The sequence below is a fragment of the Marmota monax genome, unplaced genomic scaffold, assembly GCF_021218885.2.
Source record: "Marmota monax isolate L192 unplaced genomic scaffold, Marmota_monax_Labrador192_F-V1.1 WCK01_AAM20220418_F8-fsc00065, whole genome shotgun sequence".
In the NCBI taxonomy this organism is placed as follows: Eukaryota; Metazoa; Chordata; class Mammalia; order Rodentia; family Sciuridae; genus Marmota; species Marmota monax.
In genome coordinates this window covers 2,583,506-2,596,460 of record NW_026694038.1, presented here as the reverse complement: position 1 = coordinate 2,596,460, position 12,955 = coordinate 2,583,506, and the positions used below count along the sequence as shown (strand labels likewise).

Below are 12,955 nucleotides of genomic sequence, written 5' to 3'. Positions count from 1 at the left end.
TCTGGGGATGATGGAAATGAAAAATGGCATTACCAACTGGAATCAGAGACAGAAGAAAGGAGGAACAACAACAAAATAGGAATACCAACTTTTAAACTGACTATTCCCAACACACACACATGCACACACATTCTCTCTCTCTCTCTCTCTCTCTCTCTCTCTCTCTCTCTCTCTTCTCTTCTCTTCTTCTTCTTCTTCTTCTTCTTCTTCTTCTTCTTCTTCTTCTTCTTCTTCTCTCTCTCTCTCTCTCTCTCTCTCTCTCTCTCTCTCTCTCTCTCTCTCTCTCTCTCTCTCTCATAGTTCACTATTCCATTCATCCTATCCCATCATGCACAAGAGGTATTATCCAAAAGCCCCTGACTATGACCCCATCACCCTATGTCATGCAAAGGCAATGATGGCTGAATTTTAGCTCTTATAGATAATAATGTCATGGCTCAATCCTGGGCATTTTCAGTGCTATAAAGATTTCCCAGTCACAACATCAAATCTCTACTATTGGAACTACAGGTACCCAGATCAAATCTCCCAGCCATCCCAGTGATAAGAGTATCAAAACAACATGGAGAAGTGGGAATATGTGCTCAGCTCCAGCCTCTCTCTATACAAAATGCTTCCCATTTTGTTGCCCCTGGGGTCCATACCGCCCCCTTCTTTTCAGAGCACATTATCTAGAACACAAATCTGACTGCCTAACCAGCATGACTTTTCAACACATCTCACAATTCAGTATGGGTTGGTTATTATTATTTTATGATGATGAGAATTATGATTGTGATTATTATGAAGTTAATGAGTTTTCTGTCTATTTTCCCCTCTACAAGGATGCAGAGTTTTGTGGGCAGAGCCTGTGCTGTATTTCTTTGTATTTAGCACATTCTTTAGTAAATATATTCAATGCCCCCCTAATATTATTTATTTCATTGTAGACCATCTTAATTGCCTACAGCCCTGAACAGCATGTCTGCAAAGTCTCTGGGGTGAAAATCAGTTACTGCTGATCGCCTCAGGCTCTGGTGGCTCCAGGAGGGAGCTTAATGACTGAAAACACAGGCTGCCCATCACTGGAATGAGAGGATGTGTCACTGTGTTTCTGTGTCAGTGAGAGCTAGTGGCACAGAAAATAAGTGTCACAAAGGGGATCTTCAGGACCTTGGGTACCTTCCTCTTGTGAAATATGAGAAAGCTGTTTCTTTTGTTTTTATATATATATATATATATATATATATATATACATATATATATATATATATATATATATATTATGTATTTGTCTGATATTATCCAAGTCATCAGGTTGGGTGGCTGTATGGGGTTATTTAGATCCCCAACATCACCAAATTCAGTTTTAAATACTTCAAAATATATTTATAAATTCTTAGGAGCTTTTAATGGGTATTTAATGAGTATTTTTCCATCTTGCTATATGTCTTAAGCAGTTCAATAAATACCTGTCATTCACATACTGGAAATGAAATAAGCCTTTACGCACAGCATCACACTTAACATTTTTCCCTATTGTTATCATAAATATAAAACAGCTGGAACATGACGATTACTGTATAACACTCATGATTTCAGTTGATATTGTTCTTGCTTTACTTCTAAGTACCAGGACAATGTTCTCTTCAAAGAGAAACAAAGAAGAGCTAAAATACAACCTTTCAATACAAACTGTATATTCTTTTCACAGTAAGTAAACAAAACATAGGTCAAAACAGCAGGCATTTATTTATTCAGTAGGGTCAGTAATGGTTAAACACTTCTCATCTGAAAAGAACCATTTCACACTTTTTCCCCAAATACACATCTCTGTATCTAATTTTTAAAAAAGCCATGTGGGTGAGAACCTTCAATCTGTATATGCATGAAATTTCCACACAGTATGGAACCCACTTAGATTTTTCCTTGGTATGCACATTCTCTCAAGACACTGACAAGTAAAATATTTGTCTTTCAACAGCATTTCAACTCACAGTTGATGAAAGTGAGCTGTATTGAGCAATGCTGGCTTATACTTTTAAGCAAATCTCTCAGGCGATGGAGAAAAACAGAAACAAAACCAATACAATTTCAGAATAAAATGCTGAACAATGAAATGAAGGGTTATTAATTCTCTGCCACTTGGAGATTGTTTTCAACCCTTTGGCATGCTGAGATAATTATATACACATGATGCCATATTATACATGCTGCTTGCCTACTTCAAAACTGTTCTCTAATGCAAATATTATTGATTGAAGCCTCTTGTGCATCATGTTAAAGTCACAAAAAAAATAATGTAAGTTCCACTAGAGCTAATCCATTACTTAAATTTTGTCAAGGAAATACTGGCTGAATTGTATAAAACTGCCAGGTTCCATTCCCAATAAAAATCAATTCCTTGTTATTGGGGTCACATAGTCGGCCTTAAAAATCTAACATCTCTTCTTTGGCCAAAAATTTAACATTCCGGTTATTGATTAAAGCTTTAGAGTGGCTTTGGAAGGCATTAGGTTCTCTTTTCTACTTAGATCAGGATTATTATATAGAATCAATGCAATTGTAGCCATCTGTTGGATTCAGCTCTCTGTGTCAGCTTGCCCTGACCCCCATTTTCTTTCAGACATGGTGCAGCAGTGTGGTTCAGTAATTGGGGGAAAATGATCAAAAACAATTAGGCACCACTAATGACATAACTAAATAAATAAAGGGGGAAAAACACACAGGCACAAAAAAATCCCTTGAGAATGTAAAAAAGAGAAATTATTTTGCCATTCTCTTGAAACTTGAAATGTTTCCCTCTTTCTTTCTGGATCAAAGCTTAACTCCCCAACCCCCCAGCCCACCTTGCTCTACCTAAAGAATGGATTTGATAATCTTAATTGTTCACATTTGAAATACTGAATAGTCCATGAATACTAATAATCAGAAGCCACCATCATTATCTCTCCCATCTTCCAAATTTTGTTAGTTATAAATTTATTGACTTCATTTTTCCATTATTTTCCACTAAAAATTTAAAGGCCAGGGATGCTTTATGACCATTTACAAGAAAAAAATCTCTTTCTTGAACTTTCTACTTTTTTTTTCCCCCAAGCCATACCCTCAGCCCTTTCTTTCTGTCTGTCTGTCTGTTTGCCATCTATCTATCTATTTTAAGGCTGGGTCTCACTCTTACCCAGGCTGGCCTTGAACTTGGGAGCTTCTTGGCTCTGCATTCCAAAGTCACTGAAATGCCACATGATCATCAGGCCTCAGACTAAAGCACTCATGTTTCCCTTCTTTTCCTGGTTTTAAGAATTTGAAAATATCCAGTCCTCTCCTAAATCTAACTTTCTCATTCTATATTGCTTTGATTCTATTTCCACAAATATTTGAGCATCCAGTCCCTAAATTTATATTCACATGAGAATATCTACCACTAAATCATTAGCTATCAAGGAAGCAGTGGGCTATTCGTTATTTGTGGTGCTTCTATAAAATCAGTAATTCATTACCTGATCTATGTACCTGCATATACAACTCCTTTACAAAGTCTAAAAAGCAGTGCTTGGGAGAGACTCATACTTTTCTATATCCTGCTATGTAAGATCAAAATATTGTATTCTCATCCCCAACAAGATAAAATCTGAAGTACAATTAGTGAGAAATAGGATTGATCTTCTCACTCTATATCATTAAATATACAACCATGACTACTAGGAAGTCAAAGTCATTTGGACTCATCTAAGCTAAAAGATAACCATTAAGACATTTGGTTGGTGTTAAAAACAAATAAAACAGCTGGACATGGTGATGCACACCTGTAATCCCAACAGCTGGGGAGGCTAAGTCATGAGTTCAAAACCAGCCTCAGCAACAGTGAGACACTAAGCAACTCAATGAGACCCTGTCTCTAAATAAAATGCAAAACAAGGAGGGGATGTGGGGATGTGGTCCAGTGCCCCTGAATTCAATCCTCTGTAGCAAAAAAAAAAAAAAACCTAAAGGTCATCAATCTCAAACTCTCATCCAAACTATGTACTCTAAATACATTGAACTTTGATCTAATGTTTATACTTCAGAGTTCAGGATTTAATAGGAAGAATAGGGATTCCTTATCATGTACAGCCTGTGTGATCCTAAGCAGAACACTTAATCTCCTTCACTCTTTGTTTTCTTACATGTAAAACAAAGCTATTTAGCATTATTTTTCTCTCAAGGATGTTTTGAGAATTCAATTAAACACAATATATATTCAAAGTGCCTAAGAGTATTTAGAATACTCTTACACCCCAATAGGATACCAAAATTTGTGAATGTTCAAGTGTCTTATATAAAATGACATAGTATTAACATATAATCCATGCATATCCTACTATACACTTTGAATCATCTCTAGATCACTTATAATGTGTATACTGTAAACACTATGCAAACTGTTGCTACATTGTATTGTTAAGGGAAATATGACCAGGAAAATAATTTATACATGTTCAGTATAGACACAGTTTGGGGGAAAAGTACATTTGATTTGTAGTTGTTGAATCTATAAATGTAGACCCCATGAATGTGGAGGGGGGACACCTATATTAGCGCTCAATAAATATCAAACGTTATAGTTGTATTCAACATTATGTGTGATAATGGAGATTCAGTTTATTGAAAATTACATTACTTTTTTTTTATTTTGTGAGAGATACATCGCTACATTGTATGAGCTGGCCTCAAACTCCAAATCCTACTATTTTTTTTGTTTTTTTTAGTATTTATTTTTTAGTTACAGGTGGACATGATATCTTTATTTTATTTTTATGTGGTCCTGAGGATCGAACCTAGTGCTTCGCACATTCCATACCACTGAGCCACAACCCCAGCCCCCCAAATCCTGCTGTGTAATCACCCAGGGAACTGGGATTGCAGGAATGCACCACCATGCTTAGCTGATTTTAGTATTCTTAATTATAGTTAGAAATTCTTTCTATTGAGTCATGTTCTGTTTTTCTATGATTTTCATATATTAGCTCTGAATTTCTGAAGTTTCCAGTATATATCTAATATATACTGGAATATATTTTATAAATATATATATATATATATATATATATATATATATATATATATACACACACACACACATTCCAGTTATTTTATATAATTATATTATGTGCAGAAACTGAAAAAAATATTTATGCCACCATGGACTGGAACTGGGTATGGAACAAAAGGAAACTTCTACTTTTATTTTTATGACTTTCCATATCACGTGTTACCTGTATGTTTTAATAAAAACATGTGTTTTTTAATATATGTTTAATAATATATGATATATATTATATTATGTATTATGATATATAATATAATTCTGTCATGAACTGGACTTGCTAAAAATATCAACTTATTATTATTCCTACAATATGACTCTTTAATATATTAACACTCTATTAATCATGAAAATAACCTAAGTTGGCAACAAAATTATTGAATAAAGCTTGACTTGATGATATAATAATTCATATGAAAATTTTTCTCAAAAAGTTATTAAGCATTTATTTCTTCCTTAAATAACATGCCAAAGATAATCCTGATAAATAATAGAACATAAATTTTTTACCATTTAAAATACAAACATAATCCTCATTATTACCCTTAGAAAAAATTCTGTGCATTTGTATGAGTTTGTCAGGATGAACTCAACTACTATGTATAACTATAAAGCTCTAAAAAAAAAAAAAAGATTCAGATCATAATTGAGCAAAATAAACTGTAAGTAAGCCTAAAAATATATGCAATGCTTTTACAAAAAAAAATGATATTTATCTAACTTATTTACATTTATCTGAACTTCTCAGAAAACTTTTAAAAACCATGGATGTGCGTGTGTGTATGTATTTGTTGTCCTAGAAAACATTTAAATATCATTGCACACTCAGATAATTATCTGAAATATCAGATTTAATATACCCAATGAACCACTTGTATCTCTTTTAAAACATAAAGGTAAAACATGGTATGGAAAGTCATAAAAATAAAAAGTAGAAGTTTCCTGTTTTTCCACACCCAGTTCCAGTACATGATGGCATAAATATTTTTTCCAGTTTCTACACATATTTCTTTAAAAAATTTTTTTATAACTTTATTTTTTAAATTTATTTATTTATTTATTTTAATGTGGTACTGAGGATCGAACCCATTGCCTCACATGTGCTAGACAAGTGCTGACCAACAACCCCAGCCCTCTTCATTAGTATTGTTTGGGCTATTTCGGAATTTACATTAATCTGTTTTTTTTAATATTTATTTTTTAGTTGTAGTTGGACACAATACCTTTATTTTATTAATTTATTTTTATGTGGTGCCGAGGATCGAACCCAGGGCCTCACATGTGCTAGGCAAGTGCCCTACTGCTGAGCCACAACCTCAGCCCCACATTAATCTGTTTTTACCTCTTTGTTGATTTTTCAGCTGCAATACCTACTCAATATTTCTATGAAATATCTAAAAATTAACTCACACATGTACTACTTTCCTCTCTTCCCCTACTTATCCATTGCTCTTTCTCCCTTCTCCTAATATTTGTTAGTTATAAATTTATTTTTTTATTTTTCTATTATCTTTCACTAAAAATTTAAATATATTAAGAATTTAATGCACTATCCATAGGCTTTAGGCAATATTTCTTACTCCTTAAATGGTGGGGGGAGAAAGAAAAGTTAGTACCCTGCCACATCATTTATTCAGCCTCCCATATCCTAGACTCTCTTTATTGTAGCATTACTTTTAAAAGGAAAGCATCAAGCATTGATCCCATCTTTTTTTTCCTGTCTTTTTTTTGTATTTGCAGTCAAACCCAGGGTCTTGCACATACTTCAGTACTCTACCACTGAACTACATTCCTCATCCTTTTATTTATTTATTTTTCCTACTGTGGCATTACGTTTAAGCTGTCAATGTTTATTATTTGTACATTATGTTCTCCAACCATAATTGCCTCCCATCACATTTTCCATGAAGCAGAAACTTTCCATTTCATATGAATGTGTAGTTAACTTCAAATTTCATGTTTTCTGACCCCCCAAAACAATGATAAAATTTAAATATCATAATTAGTTGTATAATTGATTGGAAAACTATAAAAAGTCAAATACATCTAAAATGATGCTACCCTGTTTTTCCAAATTATTCGTAATATCAACTTTCTGTCAATACATGGAGTCCAAACATAGAGGAAAAATATCCTGTCATTATTTTATATTTTGTAGGTTTGGAGAATTGATCAATTTTCCATGTGTTAGAACGATCCTGAACTATTACATAAGTAGAAACCTACTGTAACTCTATACACTCTTTTAGTACACATTTTTATAGAGGTAAATAGCAGATGAGAGGGAAGGACATCCATTGAATATGCATTTGGATGAGATCAATTCAATTTCACAAAACCTCTAACCCAACAAGTACTCACATATTGTTAACATATATAAATGATTCTGATAAACAACAAGACTACACAGACTCCTGGATTCTATATAGAATATACTCTCAAATTATTTGTGGCAACTTTCATCATTAGTGAAGAAAAATTATGTTTATGAAAAACACTTTAAAACACATTCCTCTGGAATCCAGATTTTATGTAGACCAAAGCTATGTTCTTGAACTACAATATGTGAAAACCCTATATAATTAATTTTACTGAATTGGACTTTGTTATGTGATCTTTGGCTATTATGGAACAAATTTATGAGTCCAGTCCAACAGTATTAATTCTTCAATAAGTCATGAATTAAAAAACCCTGGGAAAACTTTCAATCTAAGGACAGATACTTAAAGATACTTAACAATTACTTGAAACCAGGAAAAATACTTGAGCTCACCTATGCAACTGTTACACTACTTCCATATATAAACTGTATATCAGACTTATTTCCCTTCTTTGACTTTGGGGCAACTCAAGAATGAAACTTGAAGGTCAGTTTTATTAACTATGTAACACCCTCTAGTTTTTATGTCTGCAGAATATCCTGCCCTCTTACTTGCATTTACATTTTTCTCACCTTTAATGCTATATAATTTTTACTTTCTATACTACTGTTTTATATAAGTATATAAATAAAAACAAAACATTCATAGAAACACACTATTTCCTAAAGGATTTATTTTATCCATATCCACGAGACTATTAAACACACACACACACACACACACATACATCAGACAGAGAAATAAAGCTTCCTGAATTAAAGAAAGCCTACGTATTATAAAGGATAAAGTGAACCCAAAACTAATAAAAATAAGTTCAAATTAAAGCTGGGTTATATACACAGAACATTCTAGTGAGATTTGCTGGCATATATGATGGATAACAGCCTATACAAATTCTTTTAAACTTAAGGAAATTTCCTGATTTTCTGATGGCCAGAGTTTTGTCCTTCAATTCTAAAATTTACTAGAATTAAAGTGAAAGAAAACCAGAAGCAACTTTCAGGGCTTCTCATCCTAGAGCCTTCCTCTGTCAAGTGGTGATGTCAACTCTAAAGTGTCCTTTTGTTTTCTTTGTCTGAAGTCATTCCCAGATTAGTTTGTGACTTGCTGGAGCATGTTTCCCAGCAGTGATCCTGAGCTGCCCCATTCACTTCTGACCTGCACCTGCTCTTTTCAAGTGTGGCACCAAGAGGGGCTGAGGCCCAAACAGAGGCGTGCTGGCCCATTCATTGAGACCATTCAGAGAACTGTTAGGGGAGGGGCAGTGGGCGGGATGGTGGCCCTCCAGAGAAGAAAGGAAAGTGACCCCTTAAATCAGAAAATGACCTTCTATTTGTCATCAGTTGTCTAAGTAAGTGTAAGGGGCCCACCTCCTCCATAATAAGCTTTGTAAGGCGGTAAATGTTACAAGGACTGAAATGGTGCTTCTGAAAAGATTAGATGACTTATTGGTATTTAGGACTAATTAGGTGACGTGTGTAGATATCTAGAAAGGGTATAAAATCTATCATATGATTGGTGTTCATAAATATTTACTTTTTATCCCCCAAAAAAGTAAATATATTTGAATTATATTTTTATATGTGAAAATATATCAAGGTAACAAAGAATTTGCATATGACTCAATAATTTTTTCAACTAAGATTTGAGATTCGACCATTCCATTGCACCTACTGAAATAATACTGTGATTTTTCTGAATCATCAATTTCATGGTTAATATAAGGTCCACAATGATATTTTATCAAGGAATATGAAAGTTACCAGAAGCTATAAATTTTAACTACTAGACATATTTATATATTTAACAGTTAAAACACAGTCCTGATCAGAACATAAATTATAGTTCATGTTGAGTATTTTTCTCTGCTATAGTAGTTCACAAAAATTCATTTACTGAGGCTTTTGGGCCACTGATCTATCCAAAAGAGAAAAACTGACCCTGAGGCTGCACTTTCCCACCCATGGATGTTTGCGGGCAAGACTGCCAGCTGTACCATAGCCACTCTGAACTAAAACTACCTGCCATTCAATTATTCATAGTCAGCCTTGCTGGGAAGAAAAAGTACTAAGGAGAAATGGAGCAGCAAATCTGTAGCCTAAGAATGAAGAGAATTTTTAATAGTTAAAAAGAGAGAGAGAGAGAGAGAGAGAGAGAGAGAGAGAGAGAGAGAGAGAATGAATCACTGAAGAATGATATTTAAACCAGGGGATAGAGAATATGTACTCAGGGGTTTTAATTAAAATGGACATACTGAAAAATAGTAGCAAATGTGTTGTTTTTTAAAGGCATGCAATTCAAGGAAACACTGAAAAACTGAGGCTTTCAGAAAAGGTTCAAGCACGGCATTTTTATTATTTTTTTATTTACCAACTGAGCTCTGCTTTGCCCTGCACCCATCTCTAGAGGAACTTTCAGCAATTTTCCTAAATTTCCCTATTTTGAATAAAGTATGCTTGATATTAATGTTTCTAATATACACATACTTGATTCCTAATTAATTCCAAGTTCTTTTCCTACCAATTAAAATGTCCAGTGTTGAAATTAATAAATAAAGTACCAACTTATAATAAAATTACAAAAAAATTTAGACATTTGAAGAACCAAATGATTTTTTCAGATAAGCCAAAGCAGTTACTAGAAAAATATGTAAATCTGCATGAAGTGTACATTCACCATATATAGTCAAGTGAGTACTGAAAACATGAAATGTTGAAAGATACAGAAAAATTAGCCTCTTTCCAGTTACAGTATATAGTTTAATTTCTCAACAGTCAAGTTTAATTTGACTAAAACCCTAGAGAATTAGTGCTACAACTGACAGTTTCCAGGGGTATTTTGGTTTGGGTTTGCATGTTAGAGACTGAACTGTTCTCCCCACACACAAAAACAAATTTGTATGTTGAAAACCTAACTCCCAGTTGACTGTGTCTGGGGCTATTTGGGAGGTAAATAAAGTTAATCAAGGTCATGAGGGTGGGTCCCTCATGATGAAATTAATGGCTTTATAAAAAGAAGAGAGAAGAATTGATCTTTCTCTCCCATGACAGAACACACCACAGAGGTGGTTATCCCTATCTGGGAAAGGGCCCTCAAAGAAAACCAAAATGGTCAGAACCTTGACCTTGGACTTCCAGCCTCTACAACTGTGAGAAATAAATATCTGGTTGTATAAGCCACCCAGCTTATGGCATTTTATTAAATCAACACACTAATACAATTAGTTTGTATAATATTTTGAAAAAAAATATCACTGATGATCAATTGAAGAACAAAAAACAGTGCTTTTGTGCAGAATTTGTTTTCAAATATGAAATAAATTTTGCATTAGAATGCTACAGATAAATGAAGCACAAAGTATTTCTTGCCTAACATACAAATGACAAAAATTAGTGACTGAAGAAAGGATACTTTCCTCATGACTTTAAGGCACAACCTAAGGCAGAAATCAACAGAAAGTACATTTCTGAAAATAGCAGGGATAGAATTCTTCTTTACTGAATGTCGATGCAAATCACAAGGGAAAATTTTAGGACATGATGTAAGAATCAATTAATGCATATAGATGGAACATAAATCACAGTACTGTACTGAAAGGCTCTTGCACCCTTTAGCCCCTGCTAAAATACAGGCCTGGCATAAATGTTGTCTCTTCTGTGCACATTAATGGCTCCCTCCTCCTTGTTCAATATCACTGGCAGAACTTCACTGCACAAGACAAGGAATTTAAGAACTGTCTGCCCTCCCTCTGGATGGCAAGCCCTTTGAGAATAAAAGCACTTTGCTCAATATATTGCATGCTAGCCCTTCTCTTTCTCTCTTTGCTACTGGTTGTCCAAAAAGTTTGGAGCATTCACTCCCACTCCTGGAATAAGACAATTCAGAATCTCAAATGGTAACAGACCACATCTTACTTATGGTCTGAAAAGAATTATGAGCTTTTTAGAGAAAGGAACTTTTTCATACTGCTTTCACACCTCCACCCTCCACTCCTAGTACCTACAAATATTTCCCACTGAAGCTCAAGAAGAGAATAGACACACAAAAGCCTGGTGTCAAATATAGTTGACACAGTTCTACTGTAATTTTATATCTGCTACAATGTAGATTAAATGGTTTTTTACAACCAGTCTGAGAACTTGCTGGGTTTTTTTTTTTGTGTGTGTGTGTGTGATAATACATACTGTTGCAAATAATCCATTTACAAATACTCTTTTGGCAATACTATAGCAAGATACCACCTATAGAGGATGCATTTTCTGATCCTGCAATTAAGTTTATTTTTATCATACATTAACTAACTCCTGGCATTAACATTTAGACTTAGGGTTATAAACACTTTAGAAATAACTGACCTAGAAATTTTTTCAGATAATTTAAAAATGTTTGGGGTTCATGGAATCACTACGCATTCTTGCAATCTATTGCAAAGTCCCCTGGAGAGCCTCTGGTGGCAGCAGCTTTTGTCTGTTCAAATAGGAATAACCACTGGAATAAGAACATTCTGCAAAGAAAAACAAACAAACAAACAAACAAACAAAGAACCATAGGACTGTACAATTCTCTCTTTTAATCAATCATTTTCTCAGTTCTTATCTTGTGCTACATTCTCTTGTGGTAACTTTCACATCAATGCAATTGCACATCATTAGCAAGTGCAAAATATACAATACTTTTGAGATACATTTACACATGAGATTGAGGGAAGAAATTAGCTCCGGCTTCAGATTACATTTTAACATACTAATCATAACCTCCTGAAACCAAGGGAGTTTAGAACCAGCCCATTAAGAACCAGAATTTTGCAGAAACACATAGTGAAGGCTTGAAAAGTAAAATAAAGCCAGTCGAACACCATCCATAGGCAAAACTATCTAACTTGTTGTCTTATTGTAAAAATATACTACAGTAAATTGTTTGTAACAAATTTAAAAAAGTAATTATAGTTAAGTAATTAGATGAATACTATCATAACACACGCACACACTATTTTAATGTACATAGTATATACAAGTAGAAAATTAAAAGATATTACATATAGTGGTTAAAAAATCAATGTGACCGTTTAATTATTAATTATTGCACCTAAGAAAGTTTTTAAAAAATAATCTTATCATTTCCAATAGCACATGTCCTTTATAAATCATGTGTCTTCACTATGATGGCTGGTGAAGTAATATACAACATTAGCGCTTGATCAGGAGACTCTTTTTCCTTTTTTTTTTTCCTGTCTTTTTGGTTAATAAATATAGAAAATAGTACTAACAAAAACAGACACATTTGTAATGTATCTCCTCCAAATAGGTCTGACTTTCTTGCCCTTCACAATTTAAAGTATTCTTACTTGCAATCCAATTCTCACTGCCCCCTTTTTAAAAAGGCATTTTTAAGAATATGGTTCTACATATGATATTTAAGATCAATGCTAGATCAGTAAAAACCAATTGTGAATCCAAAACATATATCTTGAGCAATGTTGTTGGCTTGTTTTGCACTGCCAAGTTTAATG

The 12,955-nt window shown here is 33.8% G+C and overlaps 1 protein-coding gene across 14 annotated transcripts in view; it reads right to left on the bottom strand.

Annotated features, from left to right (window-relative positions):
• Nucleotides 1–12,955, bottom strand: part of Cacna2d1 (calcium voltage-gated channel auxiliary subunit alpha2delta 1) — a 467,177-nt gene that overhangs the window by 406,223 nt on the left and 47,999 nt on the right. The window contains exon 1 of one of the 14 annotated variants that reach the window (XM_058585489.1): nt 11,802–12,310. The exons of the other annotated variants lie outside the window; for them this stretch is intronic. The gene's annotated coding sequence lies outside the window, so the exon portion shown is untranslated. Of the gene's footprint in view, nt 1–11,801; nt 12,311–12,955 lie in introns of those variants that run through there. 14 annotated transcript variants of the gene reach the window in all.